The sequence below is a fragment of the Bombyx mandarina genome, chromosome 06 (assembly GCF_030267445.1).
Source record: "Bombyx mandarina strain Sakado chromosome 06, ASM3026744v2".
In the NCBI taxonomy this organism is placed as follows: domain Eukaryota; kingdom Metazoa; phylum Arthropoda; class Insecta; order Lepidoptera; family Bombycidae; genus Bombyx; species Bombyx mandarina.
Genome location: NC_143213.1, coordinates 9395027 through 9411304, shown reverse-complemented (window position 1 = coordinate 9411304; position 16278 = coordinate 9395027).

Below are 16278 nucleotides of genomic sequence, written 5' to 3'. Positions count from 1 at the left end.
GTCGTAGTTATATTTTTTTCAAGCAGGTGTATCTCTTTTTAGGCTTTTTGGAAATTTTGACGTCAACTCGACGAATAGCACATTGACTGAGCATGAGTTTCCGCAGACCTTTTATCTTGAAAAAAAAAAACAGTCGCTGCTATGTTAGCCACAGTTTTATTCCAATGCCTCAATAATCATGAACAACGATTATTGACGTTTAATACACAAAACAACACCCAATTTATATATTATACATCACAATAAACATTATACATTACATTAAAAAAAACATTAAAATAAAACTTCAAGTGAGGCTTCACTCGGGTTGCTGCCAAAACTCTCTGATCATATATAATAAGAATAGAGTAATGGTAGGCCATTGAGATTTTTACTAATGGAATCATTAATATCTAAAAATATTAAATAATTCATGGTTTTAAGTAATTATTATTATTACAGTACATAAATATTGAATTGAACAACAATAAACTAAAAAGTCTGTGAATTATAACCATTAGCTATTTTTTTAATTTGTTGTTCAAGTCACAGACAATTCTTTCGTTTGTCAGCATATAGGTTTACTATAAGGCTGTATGGGCTAATTTGCCCTTTGCCTATTGGCGAATTTAAAAACGATGATACTCAGTTTTGGGATGTTATCAAATAAGTAATTTATTTTTTTGTAAAACAATGCCAGGGTGAAAGAAATGTTGATACATAAACTAAACAACATTTAAAAAAAAGGCATAGTTTTTCAGGTACAAATAGTTTTGTCATGAAGTTGGCCCACTTTTGGGCATTGTCCTTTTACACATTTATAGGGAATATAGAGAAGAAGTGCACAAGGCTAATATTTTTTTAAAATAATGCATAAAAGATACATTAAATCAATAAAGAAAACATTACACACACTACATACCATGTATTTAATGCACACACGCATGCATACTATTTATTGTCAAACTTTTGTTCTTGACGTCTGTTGTCAAATTGAGATTAAATATTGTTTGTCTTTGTTAATATTTTTTGTAGTGTAGTCTTGGCGAAATTTGTGATTATAGAAGTATAACATACAATCATAATAGTGTACAAACTTACAATTCCAATTAATTATAGTCGAATTTCGTCTACTGCGGGACCTCTAGTTCCCATAAATATGCTTGATAGATATTCGCAAACATCTTTGGTTTTAAAGTACACTGAAGGGACAAAAAGTGGGTTGTTATTTTACTAGACGATTTGGCTTTAAAATTGCAATTTGGTGCAAAAAACTTTCACGTTTCCTTATCCCAAAGTCAACTCTAGGACCCAACTCGTTCCATTCGCGGGGATTTCATTGTAACTCGAAGTTAGTCAAAGGCCCATAGACGCGCACGCTTCGTAACAGACGGTTGACCATGACTACGATTGCGCACTGCTGATGTTACATACAGCGTTTTGTCAGGCGTGATGCCATGTGGTCTGTACATTGTACTTCAGAGATTGTGTTTGCACTTGACGTACAGAAATAAAGACCAACTGCGAACCAATGCGTCCACTGTCGTCATAAGTTGGAGATCAGGATCTCGATATGGTCGCAAAAGTTTCACTGACTACTCAATGCGACTTTTTTTTTATTTATTGCTTAGATGGGTGGACCTGGTGTTAAGTGGTCCCTGGAGCCCATAGACATCCACAACGTAATTGCGCCACCCACCTTGAGATATAAGTTCTAAGGTCTCAAGTATAGTTACAACGGCTGCCCCACCCTTCAAACCGAAACGCATTACTGCTTCACGGCAGAAATAGGTAGACTTCCGAAGATTTCAACGGCAAATCGAAATGATCAATGTTGTTTTTTTTTACGAAGAATTTCATAATGATGGCGCCGCGGTAATTACGCAATCCAAATTCGTAATTCGTTTACCTTACCGTCTGATCTCGGCGAGGAGCGGGTTAAAAGCATTTGGCCATAAATCTTAGGACCCAATTTATTTCTCCGTCGGTTACGTATTGGACATACCTTTTCTGGACGGATCTCCTTTATCAGCCTGTTTTAGTAACAAAGGACTATTCGATTCACTACCAATTTCGGAATAATAGTCGGGAAACGGAACATTTCTAATTGTTATTTAACCATTTGAAATATGGCACTTGAAATTTTAAATAGCTTAATAGGATATACAGAATTTTTCAAAACAAACTGTCTATTATTTAAATAAACAGATTTTTTTTTGTTATTGTTTTAAACGTCGCCCGTTATTTACCCGATTGAGGCAATTATGGGTATTTCATCCTTAATAAAAGTTTCTGGTACAGTGATAACGCGAGTTATATTGTAAATAGCAACATAGATATAATATAAAGTTAAATTGCTAATTTTGTTTTTACCAGGGATTTCTGGCTGTGTTATAACTCATATTATTATACAATATATGTATTTCTCATAAGCCATTTGCAACACAAGTGTCTCTGAGTACTTAATGGGACGTCCCAGCCACATATTGTAACAATATTTTATTAATAAGGCCCTTATTTGTAATATACAATTAGAACACTCTGAAACTAGTGCTCGATGTTTTAATTTATTTTGAAAGTATCCCATAATCATTTTATGAAACAGCACAAGAATACATGGTTTTAAAAAAAAAACTTTAGATCCTTATGAATAATATAAATTATCTAGAGAAACTTCTAAAGGTTGCAATAATACGCCGATAAATGTTTCAGCTTTTTGGAACAAGGTTAAAAGCATCGATAATTTTAAATCAGTAGGTACCTACAACGGTACCTGTATTTCATTCGAAGAAAGGCTAATGGCGAGATCATCAGAATTCAATATGGGGTAAAGTTATTAAAAAAAAAAACTTCTACTCGTAACGCTATCATAAAAAAAGATTATTTCAAAACCCGTGATCACTGTTTCAAATATAACGAGGAGTGTGGAATTAAAATTACCATCTACACCGTGATGAGGGGCAATAAACTCACTTAACTAATATCTGTGACGAATCCTAATGTTCCGGCCCCACTTCAGACAGAAAATGGTGAGAAACATCACGCTTCAACAATGATATAATATTTTTGGGCAATTCGTGTACGTGATAGTCATCATATTTTATATGGTGAATAAATTTTTAACGCTCGTAAACTACAAGGACCTAAATAGGAGAATTAAAAATAGAATTAACAACATATCCATGTCTGACTAAACTATTCTGGTCATTATTGGTATCCCAAATGCATAGTCGCGTTCCCGTTAATGTGGAAGCTTTAGAGTCTTGTTATGCAAATTAAGTCAACGACAAATTATTGAGGTCGGATATGAAATTGTAAATATTTACATAAAGACTGTTAGAGCAAAACTATGTAAAATATACACGTGAACGCTCAATGTGGTTTCAAAATTTAACAAAAAAGAGAGTTAGACTTTATATTCATTCTCCTAATAATGATATTCGGGAAGAAGTCACACACACGTTCATCTGGCTACAAATTAGGATTCCCTCTACTATAGGAATCAGAAAATTATATACATACTAATATTATAAGGTTCACTAAATACTACATATCAAATAATAAAAAATATTCAACATAAATGAAAGTACATACTTTTTGAACGTCAAAAAGAACTACCGCCAATTCACAAAAAACTAGCCTCCGTCCCGAGAAGAACTGGAAAGAACCCCGGCGGGCATGTCTTTTTTTTAATATTAGTTTATAGATAAATAAATAGATAGATATAATAAATATAGACATAATAAATAAAGATAGATATAAATAGATAATAATCATCCAGACGAAGAGAAAACAAAGTATTCATTACACGAATATTTACCTGATATGGGAATCGAACCTACAATTTTCAGCACAAAGTGCTAACCACTACACTACTGAGTCAATAGGAATCTATGAGTTTAAAAAGCTACTAGTCTCGTATGAAATTCACGAATTCTGATTAGCCACAGAGCTCTATCACCGAACCGATTCCAATTAATATTACGGACATTAGTTTTTTGTACAGCACATAAAACTTAAAGGTGTTGTTAGACTCGTAGAGTAAAAACTAAATAAAAAACTAATATACATTTCGAATGGCTAGCTTCGTAAAGAGTTCTTTGAATCTGCCGCATGATATTGCAGTAAATCTACTCATATTCAGATAAGCATCGAATACATACATGTTTACGAGAGTGACACGTTTTCAGTGTTGTTTTATTACTTTACGTCCGTTCGAACACAATAAAGCGGTCGTAATTTTTATGTTTCATTGAAATGTGTGCAGACGAAAATCAGACACGACTGATATAAATGTATGTATGTGGTTCTTCCGTAGTCCCTCTGTTAAAAAGAATCGTATAATATTATTGTAATTCTGTATAAATTTTATTCCAGATATTCGATATATTTGGTAGGCAGCGGCTTGGTTCTGCCCCTGGCATTGCTGAAGTTCATGGGCGACGGTAACCACTCACCATCAGGTGCCTGCCTACAAGGGCAATAAAAAAAGATCTTAATTTAAAATTATACTTGGCAGGTGAAATCTCGAAGAATGTTCCACATTCAGGCTAGGATTTTTATAGATAGGACGTTACCAATATGCATGAGCTGAATCGAAATACAAAAGCTGGATCTCTCAATTCAAACCCTTTAAACTAAGAACGTTTCTAACTTCGTGACAACCAAATTTAATAAAACTAGTGATCTATGTATTTATTATCTTTATTGGATTTTAGCACAAGAGTTTCTACAATTTGATAATTACAATAGGATATTCTGCGTTTTGGTTTTGTCTCGAATTGAGTTTGAAGTCTCCAAAATTTAAAAAATGATAAACTGGAAACTCCAACGAAAATAATGTGAATGGAACTGAATTCATCTTGCGTTTTTGTGATGCGAAATTTTATACAACATATTATTTTTTTGCGTCCAATTCGGAGCCAAATTATAAATTTCACAATTAAATTTTATTGTGAAATGGTTCTACAAATTACTCTCACGGAAATACGTAACGAATGCAAACGTTCCGGCCTGAAATTAATCTGCGAGTAAAATTTATGTTAATTATTTGCTTCTGATTCATTTCCATGGTGTACCTACACGTTTATCATAAGGTGGTGATCGAGAATGGGCAGAATTTGCAAATTTACTATCTGATTTGAATTAATGTCAGTAATTATATTGCTAACTACTAGTATATTTTAGATAAGCATTTGTTTTTTTCAGGTTTGAGTCTTTAAAAATTTAATTGTTTATGCTATGTTTATTTTTAGAATGCATCTTAAAATAATGTCTCTGGTATGAAATAGCGTATGGTAACTGAAATATTATACTCGAACATTGAATTAGCTTCATAAGACCTAGTTTAAAAATAATAAAGTATTAATATAGGTTCCCCTGCTGACTGCGCTAATCCATTAGCCTGACATGAAAAGTTAATATATAAAGTACAATAAAGCAGTCCGGCTGGTCTACGCTCCCTCGCCCTAGGGTGTAGGTCTAAAGTACTGGATACCCTTTGAGAATTTATTACATATTATCGAATCGTGTTGAAAATGTAATGAGATCAGTTAGTTTTTTGTAGTGAAATTGGTTTCAATTCTAAATGGAATGTTTAAAAAAAAAAATATATATACAATGTTCCTTTAAAGATATTAAATAATTTCAATAGTCTTTGAATATTAGTGGCTTTTTTGTCTCTTTTTTGTCTTGAACTTTACTGTTGTTGTCAATACAATTGGGATGTTTCGTTCACGATTGTATTAAGTAAATTCTCGATCCATTACCGGTCCTTTTAGGTACCACAAGCACCGGTCACCGTCCTCATCGAACCCGTCGCTTGCGACGAGGGGCTCGACGAGCGAATTAAACCATAGACACAGCCCACTGAGTTTCTCGCCGGATCTTCACAGCGGGTCGCGTTTCCGATCCGGTGGTAGATTCTGCGAAGCACTGCTCTTGCTAGGGCCAGTGCTATCAACACTCCAGTTTGAGCCCCGTGAGCTCACCTATATGTTAAGACGAAGCTGAAATAGCCTCTCAAGACTTTCAGCATAGATAGAAAAAAAAAAACAGGTAAAAGTATTTTTTTTTAGAAATCGACAGTATCTAATATGATTACTGTAACGTTGGCATAAAAACTCCTCGAATAAATACTCAATTTGTTTTTAAAATTTTTCGTTTCGCTTAAACGCCATATAAAATAATTAGTAATCTGCTACAGTTTTAATGCTTTACTCAAATCGTAGGTAACTTGTCCAAGAAAAAACTTCTAAGACAGTTGTTCCAATTACGTTCCGACAACTGTATCCAGCCCGTTGAAGAGAATGGGCTTTTTAAGTTTAATTTATTCACAAACGCCTTCGTGGACTAAATTTAATTGTTCTTGACTCTGAGGCATAAATCTCGGTGAAATCCTAGCGGAAGCGATTTACATAAACTCGGCTACAGATGCCTTCATATTATGCTTTAGCTACGGCTATTTATAGGTTTTTATCTTTCTGCATAATCTCCTGTGAATAATCCGCTATTTAATTGCTGGCCAACTGTTGTGATTCATGTCGTCTTGTTAACTATGTTAGTGACGCTATTCTTCATTTGCATACACGCTGTTTCCTCGTTTTCTATGCCATAATTTGCAGCACCTACTTTAGTATTTTTTTATTATTATTATTCACAGAGCTATTGAAAATTACTTTAATATTAGAATAGCAATAACTATATATATATATATATATATATATAACTATAGATATATAAAAATTATACGCTCAGACTTTTAACTTTCGTCTTACCTGTCTGGGCGTAGCTGAAATAGCCCCCTATGCTACCAGCAAATAAGTAAGGGAAAAAAAGTCTTAGTATCCCCTGCCGAATGCCGAAGTCTAAATGCGTATCTACTACAGAAACTGTTATAGCACTCATAACCGTTTCTACAGTAGATACGATTTTCTTATATCGTTTTGTAAGTATAATTTGTCTTTCAACATCAACATTTTTACTGGTGGTAGGACCTCTTGTGAGTCCGCGCGAGTAGGTACCACCACCCTGCCTATTTCTGCCGTGAAGCAGTAATGCGTTTCGGTTTGAAGGGCGGGGCAGCTCTTGTAACTATACTGAGACCTTAGAACTGATATCTCAAGGTGGGTGGCGCATTTACGTCGTAGATGTCTATGGCCTCCAGTAACCACTTAACACCACGTGGACTGTAAGCTCGTCCACCCATGTAAGGAATAAAAAAATAAAAAAAAAGCGTAATTCTGGCCTATTTGTCTATTTAATGTCTAGTTATTTCTATTAATTTATTTCTAAGGGCTCAGTGTGTAACGGAGTGTGAACCAAGTGCCAGTCGAAGGTCACAATTAGACGAGGCATTTAATTACAAAATTCACGGTAACAGGCTTCTCATCCCCTAGTCTTTCAGGGGATTCCTCTATTTAAGTTACAAATTTATTGTATAGCAGAAAGCGATTTGTATTTAAATTTAGACAAGATATTAATATTTATTTATATATTATTATTATGATTTATATTTATTTATAACATATAAATGTAGATGGATAAACCAGTACTGTATGTTTGTTTATGTAACTATGAAGGTTTGTGTAATAAATAGAATACAATCACTCAAAAAATTCGATTTAGAACTTTAAGTGAGAGGGTGAGAGGGCTTAATGAAAAAAAAATCGAGTTTTAATGCTTTAGATGATGTACTTTCATTAGGCAGATTAAAAGATCTAAGTGAAGTAGATATCACTTGTATTTTGATCTTTTCAATAGCGTATATATTTATTGGACTGAAAATTAAAATGACATTACTAAAACGCTTTCGCTCTTATACAGTGCGTAACGGTTTTCGTGCTAGGGTTGCCTGTAACTGGATAGCGGCATTATCATTAAACTAAATTGTTACGTAGAGACCAACCACTAAGGTAACAAAGGTTGAGTATAATCATGTGGAAACTTTAGGCAAACGTGTTCAGTGTTTCTAATAGCACTAGGGATCCAATAGTGTCGACGTAGTAAAATATTTTAGGATTATAATTGCTTAACACATTAACAAAATGAGCATAATATATTGTTCTTTAAAAAATATTAGAAAAACTATTTAAAATTGATAAAAGATACACATTGTATACTCGATATATTGCTATCTGCATCTCCCCTCTTTTTTTACCAAGAGTCTTTTGTCATTTTATTTCACATACGACAAAGCTGTTTACAAACATTGTAAAACACATCAACACATTATTGTCTGAATGCAAATACTCGTAACTTGTACTAACCTGATATCTGATACTAGGCTATTATTAGTCGATCGTGTAATAAAACGATCGTCTAAATCAGTGAAATTGTTGTTCATAAAATAAATAATAGATATACATAAAAAGTTGTTATAGATGTTACAGATGATGATACTGATAAAACACAAATCAGAGAACCAAAAACAGCAATAGAAAAACCAAAAGTAGAAACAGAAAAGTCTGTCCCTACGGCTCTTTTTCTGCTCGCTTCGGTTTTCGCAATACTGAGGGTCGTGACCAACTTTTTTTTATTACTTAGATGGGTGGACGAGCTCACAGCCCACCTGGTCTTAAGTGGTTACTGGAGCCCATAGACATCTACAATGTAAATGCGCCACCCACCTTGAGATCTAATTTCTAAAGTCTCAAGTATAGTTACAACGGCTGCCCCACCCTCCAAACCGAAAGGCATTACTGCTTCACGGCAGAAATAGGCGGGGTGGTGCTACCCACGCGGACTCACAAATGGTCCTACCACCAGTAATTACGCAAATTATATTTTTGCGGGTTTGATTTTTATTATACGATTACCTCTTCGCAACAAGAGTTTATTCCGGATCATTCCACGCCTTTTGCTTCTATTTGTCGCCGAGTCTAGAGCATCGTGAACTGCGGTGTCGAGGGTAAAGCGGATCTGGTCAGTCCAACGTATCGGACCTCTACCTAATGGTCTTCTTCCGTCCACCTTGCCAGTCACCATTAGCTACAGCATGTTTCAATTGGTGTATGGAGATATTATTCAAGAAGGGTTAATGTGCAGAGTTAGTACAGAGGCTGTAAAACCCATGCCAGATCCCTATGCAGCGTATTAAGAGTATATACCACGCAGATCCCACACTGTGGGATAAAGGCAAGAAGAAGAAGAAAACGATGAAGTCAAAGAGGTTGACAATGTAAGATTACCGGTGCGATAGCATATACTCGTAAATGTATCCTACAGTGATATTGAATTATTAATTAGTCGTTGTTAACTTCGATAGTTCAATATATAACTTAATTTGATAACAGTCAAAAATTTGTAACTGTTGGTACATAAAAACAAAAACCATAGAATAGACTGCGCTGGTGAATATTTTAACTAAAATCTAATAAGATTCTATTAGACTAAAAACACGCGTTGGGTGCTAAGAAGAAAGAAATATGTAAGAAATTCACCCAAGTTTTATTGCAGCATCAATATTAAAACGGTGAGTGCAGTTATAAATCATTGACCTTTTAATTTGACATTGACGGCTATACATTCGAACTTCGTGACAGAATTTCCTTCCCTTTTATTTCTATTTATGCCCTTCGTCATAAAACATTGGCAGCGACGCCGGTCAAATAGCTGTCAGAGGAAGCTTGCTTACTTCGTTCAACTGTTGTTGTCTTTTTAGAATCGCCCACTTGCTCCTTTTAATCTGGCTCACAATCAAATCAGTTGTGTTATGTGCTTTTAGTGTGACTATTCTCGACAATAAAATAAAACTAGGAGAAATAAACTTTTGTGTCGAACACAGTTTTACACTCACGAACATCTCAAGAATATTTGATATATAAAATTTTGGAATGAGAAAACGACATCACTTATCGGCGAAGTATAAACATTCACAAAAATGTAACGGACTGTATAAATGAGTGTAAGTTGTCTCATTCACGATATAAATGATCGTATTAAGTACGTTGTGAAAGAGAATTGTCTCCTTGAACTTTTCACAACGGCACTCAAGGGCTTTTTATTTCCCTTATCAATAGTGAGTCGGAGTAAGAACGCTAACAAATTACCGCTTTAAGAGATATCGTCCCGGGTGACTGTTATCTAGTATGCGACGCCCACACGAGGCCGACTTTACTGCATTCCCATTATCTCTTACCGCATTCGATTCGCTGAAAATAAAGCTTCTCGACAACCCTCGTCTTGTTTTATCGACGTCTCCGACTTCAAGAAACGAGCTCTTCATTTCAACGATAAGGAGAAGAGACAGCTAAAAATCTAAATTACCCCGATAATTGCGTCTAAAAGTGTCGTTCTGGCTGTACTGAAAACGTTCTGACGAGGAGCGAATTGTCGTTAGCCACGTCTTTCCCGAAAGCATTCCGGCTGCTATTCTAACTGAAATGCGGTTTGCAAAAAGAGAATTCGACATCAAAGCGACGAGGCGATCCGGTCGACGGGCGCGACGTGACGTGCGTTCAAAATAACCGCGGTAGTGGCACAGGACTCGGAGACAGCCGTGTTCTCGCCCACGGCGCTGCAGCCGAGAATGTCCGTGTCGAATCCACTGTGAATTATTTCAGAAGGGACTTGCTACGTTTCATTTCAGTAAGCGTTTCACCCTGTCCGCGCTTTTGTGTCGATAATAAATTCGCTCGATCTCGCACTTGCCAGCATAAATTCCTTCATTAGTACACATTCGCATTCGCAGAGGTGACGTGTATGATTCTCGTGTGTCCCGCTAAAAATATACATATTTGTTTTCCAAAGTTATGAATATTGAAGCAGCGGGAGATAAACCTGTAGTTGGCGAGATTATTTCAAGAACAGTAGTAGCCTGTTTTACGATAGAGCGATATCGTTTATGCAAAATTTAAATTGCGATAAGTACAGGAATGTGTGAATATAATTTATTCTGAAATTTACTTAGTCTTAATTGTAATTGTTTATGATACATCGCTTATTCCTAGCTGGATTTAAAATTTGATTACGAATGTATTTGTTTTATCATACAACGTAATTAATTTTTGTAACAAAGTAAGATTTTATATTAAATATTTACTAGTCATACGTGAAATGTAGCCGATTTATTCAACTCGCCTCGTTATTACTATGCAAACTTTGATGACTAGGTAATAGTGGGCATAAATAAACGTGTACCGGTAACGTTATTGACGCCCCCACCGAAATAATTACACGTTATCCGAGTTCCGAAAATTAGAATTCCCCCCGTAACTGCGGAGCGATGGTAATGGCTCGTTAAAGTTGATGAGAGCTCGCGCCCTTACGCCTCGCCTCGCTGCCTTACCGCGCTGACAAGGCGCCGCGCACATAAAACGGATTCGAAGGATCCTTCCGACATTATTTCAAAATTGAGTTTTAAGTACGGTATTCGTGCTTCCACTAAAACTTTTTTTTTATTGCTTAGATGTGTGGACGAGCTCACAGCCCATCTGGTGCTGAGTGGTTACTGAAGCCCATAGACATGTACAACGTAAATGCGCGACCCACCTTGAGATATAAGTTCTAAGGTCTCAAGTTATAACGGCTGCCCCACCCTTCAAATCGAAACGCGTAACTGCTTCACGGCAGAAATAGTCGTGGTGGTGGTACCTACCCGCGCGGACTCACAAGTCGTCCAACCACCAGTAATTACGCAAATTATAATTTTGCAGGTTTGATTTTTATTAAACGATGTTATTCCTTTACCGTGGAAGTCAATCGTGAACATTTGTTGAGTACGTATTTCATTAGAAAAATTGGCACCCGCCTGGGATTTGAACTCAGGTGCATCGCTTCAACACGAATTCACCGAACGTCTTATCCTTTAGGCCACGACGATTTCAGTGTAGATCACTTTGTGGTAGTATAACGAAAGCATTGAAAATTAACGTCTTCACTATAGATAGTTAATGTAATTAGTGCAAAAAAAAGAACTAACATTACCTACTTAAATCATAAAAACTTCTATAAGTCGTAATTATGGTACAACCAGGTACAACGTATATTTTTCGTGCTGTCACTGCTTACGAACGACGTAGGTAATTAAAATTTGAAATAGGTGCTCGTATAATCACGTCGAGGGCTCTCGGTACCGATGTCGGTGATATAATAAATGTCATCGAGATCAAAATACCGCTGGCGGCGAGCGCTGTGCAAAGCCAGGCTTCACCGATCCCTCTAATTATATCTAACGGGCACACTACCGTTTACACTGAGACATTAAAATTAACTGCCGAGTGCGTTTGATCTTTCCATTAGAGCATCCCTATAAATAAAGTTCTAATAAAAAGACTACAAAGTAATGAGTCAATGGTGCGTTTTGTGAACGAAGTGATTTTCGTAACAATGTATTCGGCGACAGTCGTGTTAAGGTACTTAATAAAGACAAGACTAGAGTTGTCTGTCTGTAAAATTCCTATGTCTACTTTGTTACGTTGATCTATATATTAATACGTGAAGCAAAAACTTTGTATCCCTTTTTACGAAAATTCCGCGGACGGAGGAGTATGAAATTTTCCACACTTATAGAGAATATAGAGAAGAAGTGCACAATGCTAATATTTTTTAAAATAATGCATAAAAGATACATTAAATCAATAAAGAAAACGTTACACACACTACATACCATGTATTTGACGCACATACGCATGCACTATTTATATTTAATGTCAAACTTTTGTTCTTGACGTCTGTTATCAAATTGAGAATAGATTAAATATTGTTTGTCTTTGTTAATATTTTTTATAATGTAGTCTTGGCGAAATTTGTGATTATAGAAGTATAAAACACAATCATAATAGTGCACAAACTTACAATTCCAGTTAATTATAGTCGAATTTCGACTACTGCGGGATCTCTAGTATTTCTCAGATATGATTTTTTTTTGAGTTCGTCGTCCGCAGCCTTACAACATTTTTGAACGGTGCAATAAAATTTCGTTGTGCGAGGAATAAGGCACAGAGCTAACAAAAACTGGACGCGCCGTTTCATTTATTTGGACGCGAGATAAAAGTTGCACGTGTCGCATTGTTCCACACAAAGGTCGGATGAAAAACAAAAGACGTGGACAGTGCAATCCTCCCCGCGTACGACATTCATCACTCATAATTAATTATTGCAAACGTTCGCAGAAATCTGTGGACAAACAAAATGACAGTGCTACAGAGTGATAGTACGTAAACAATATCATATTACGTCAGCTGCATTGTCTCTTGTGTCGTTACAATTACGCCGACAATTAATTTCCCCGTATGATCGAAGTTCATAGCTCATATCGTCATAAATTGCAAACTTTATATGATTTGTTGTGTGCGTTTCAAAAACTTGACTCGTTTAGAATTTATATGTATAATAAATAGTATTTAATTACTTCTAGTAACGTTAAATTTGATATTTGAAAAATAATTTAAAGTTCAAAGGGAATGCATACTTACATAGATTTATTTCAATCGCTTCGTTTTGATGGAATAACAGTTTGTAAACTATAAGACCATTGATCACTGCTTTAATACACTTTACTCACGAGAAGAGTTGTGACGAGGCTTGGGGAAGGAGGCCTGTGTCTAGAAGTGGACGCCTATGTATGTATTGAAAGATATAAGATAGATAGACCCAAGAACCAGTAAATTTCGAATTTTCTTTCTCATTTTACTGCATACTACCCAAAGAGAGAGACGCAGAAATTGAAACGAGAATCGTAAATTTAAGAAATACGAAGCAAAAGCTAAACAAAAGCTAACGAGATACTTAACGTATACAATTTGTTTTATTCCTAACCTTACTGCTTAGATAGTTCAAATTGTCTAGAGCGACTTTTGCCTTCTGCAACTATGTTGAGTTGATGTTGTTTTTAAATGGTCTCTGTAAAGTGTTTATTGTTGTTATTTATGAAGTGCAACTTTGTTTTGTTTATTTTATGAGGATCACGAATGTTTTTTTTTTAAACAAGGTAGTAAAAGTACCTAATTAGATACGATCATTTACACTGTTTGTTGCTTACCAAACGAACATCCATTGTGGTTGCGACTTGGACACGGCGGAGCACACGCTCGTCGCCTGCCCCACATGGGAGGGGTGGCACCGTGTCCTCGTCGCAGAAATAGGAAACGACTTGTTGTTGCCGAGTGTTGTGGCATTTATGCTCGGTGACGACGAGTCGTGGAAGGCGATGCTCGACTTCTGCGAGTGCACCATCTCGCAGAAAGAGGCAGCGGGGCGCGTGAGAGACGAACAGGCCCGCCGCCGTCGAGCGCCAGGGAGGTGGATCTCGCCCAAGCTCTGGCCCTCTAATTGTTTCGGGTCTTCCTCACATGTCAGCCTGGAGACCAGTGAAGGGGGCCTAAGAAGACGACGTGCAAGCTGCTCTGCACGCATTTTATGTATGAGCATCGGGGTGATGGAAGGTCGGCTATCCTCAATCCACGCTGGTTCTGACTCAGCGGGATATTCCGTAGGATAGACCATTCAAACCGGCACCATCTAGGCGGGCTTCGGATAGCCTGCCAACCGAGAGGGCTGGTAGTCGTGGCGCCGACGATCGCCATTCCGGCGTCCCGAGGGGGAGGGTGATGGGAGAGATGTGCTCCGCATTAAGCACTTGTTTACTTTCCCCCCTTTGCCTTTTCATGAGTTCTGTCTCATGCGAGGTTTGGATGCTGGTTGTTGAGCGAGAGGAAGTTTTAGTCGGTTCGACTCTGACATACCCCGCCCTACATCCCCAATGAAGGGCGGAAGTCCAGCGATTTCCTCCTGACAAAAAAAAAACAAACGAACATTCTAATCATAATCATATAATACTCTATTTGTAACCTTCTAAAATGGAAAAAAAAGGTATAAGAAAACAAAGCCTACTATCGATAATGCAACAATAGTTCTTGTTGGCGTAGTCTACAATAATACAACACGAAAGCCATTGAAGTTATCTTTAGAAAAAAGCGATTCAGTACATAAAAATAACGGGTAGATGTCACACTTATTTTTTTAGGTTTGTGTAATTCTGAATTCTTAATACCTAACTGAAGTACTTATTTACATCAGATGATTGTACGAAGTTTGACGTGTAATTCTATGGGATTGTAGTCGCAGCAGCTAGTATTAGTCGAGATCTCGAAAAGCCCAATAGATTAAACCCATTGCAGAATCGTCTGACGTCAATGTAGTTCATGTTGACGTTAGATGGGCGGGCCGGTCGTGAAACTGCGAGACAAATAAATTAGGACGCGGTCATATTATTAAACTGCACCCAGATATTATATCCCACTTGGTGATATAACAGGTAAAAGATAAGAGTAAGAGTAAGAGTAAGAGTTTTAAATAAGTACGCTCATAATGTGCTTCGTGATGCTCTGACTTCTTTGGCAAGAACGATTAAAAAAAAAATATTTCGACATTTTCATTTTGACCTAATTCCGTCAAAAGAATGTCACAGAATATCGTCGTAATAAAAATCCACATATCATTACACCCCTACTATTAATCATATTTTCACAATGCACGTCAGATGGGGTGGCTTACAAAAGGAAGGCTTGAGCCATTATAGTGACGAAATGTTTGATATCATGACGTTTTTTTTCCAGAGCAGAAGCCAAAATTATCTGGGAATACAGAACTAATTCCAGTTGAGTAATTTTTTTAAGTAGAGGTACATGCCCCATCTGCTTTTGAATTGAAAAGCAGCCTAGAATATCACTCGAGTATTCAGATACAAGGGTAAAAATTGACTTCAACGTGACACATTTTAAATTAGACGGGTCTGTGAGCTCATGACATGGTCATGGTTCTTAGCGTGCTCATATCTATGAGCTCCAATAACCACTTAATAGGCAGCAGGCCGATTTTGCCATTTACAAAAAAAAAGTTATGGCTTTTAAGTCCCATGTGTTTAGGAATAATTTGCATCAATTTACTATTTTAAAAGTTATCGTTGATTGAAACTTTAGGAAAGTGCTCAATCTCAAGCCAATTCCGGTTGGATTTCCTCCATCGGAACCGATTGTTGAAACTTAGATAAAATTGACTGGTTGCTTCCGCTAATGTTCTGTATCCTTCAATCCATGTCCGACCTATTTTTATTGTTTGTTTACATTTAACGTCCGCTTAAATCATCTCGAATTTAATTACTTAGTGTCGTGTTAGTAATAAATTGCTGTTCATAAATTCTTTTAGAAGTTGTAGTCGAGAATTTTATATACAGAAAATGTCAAATTCTTGTAATACGAACATATCAGTATTTTTAGGAATTAAGCACACTAGAGTGCTCGGCCATTTGTCGAAATTCGAATTTCAGATTTAAAATAATTTTAATTAATTTACAGATTC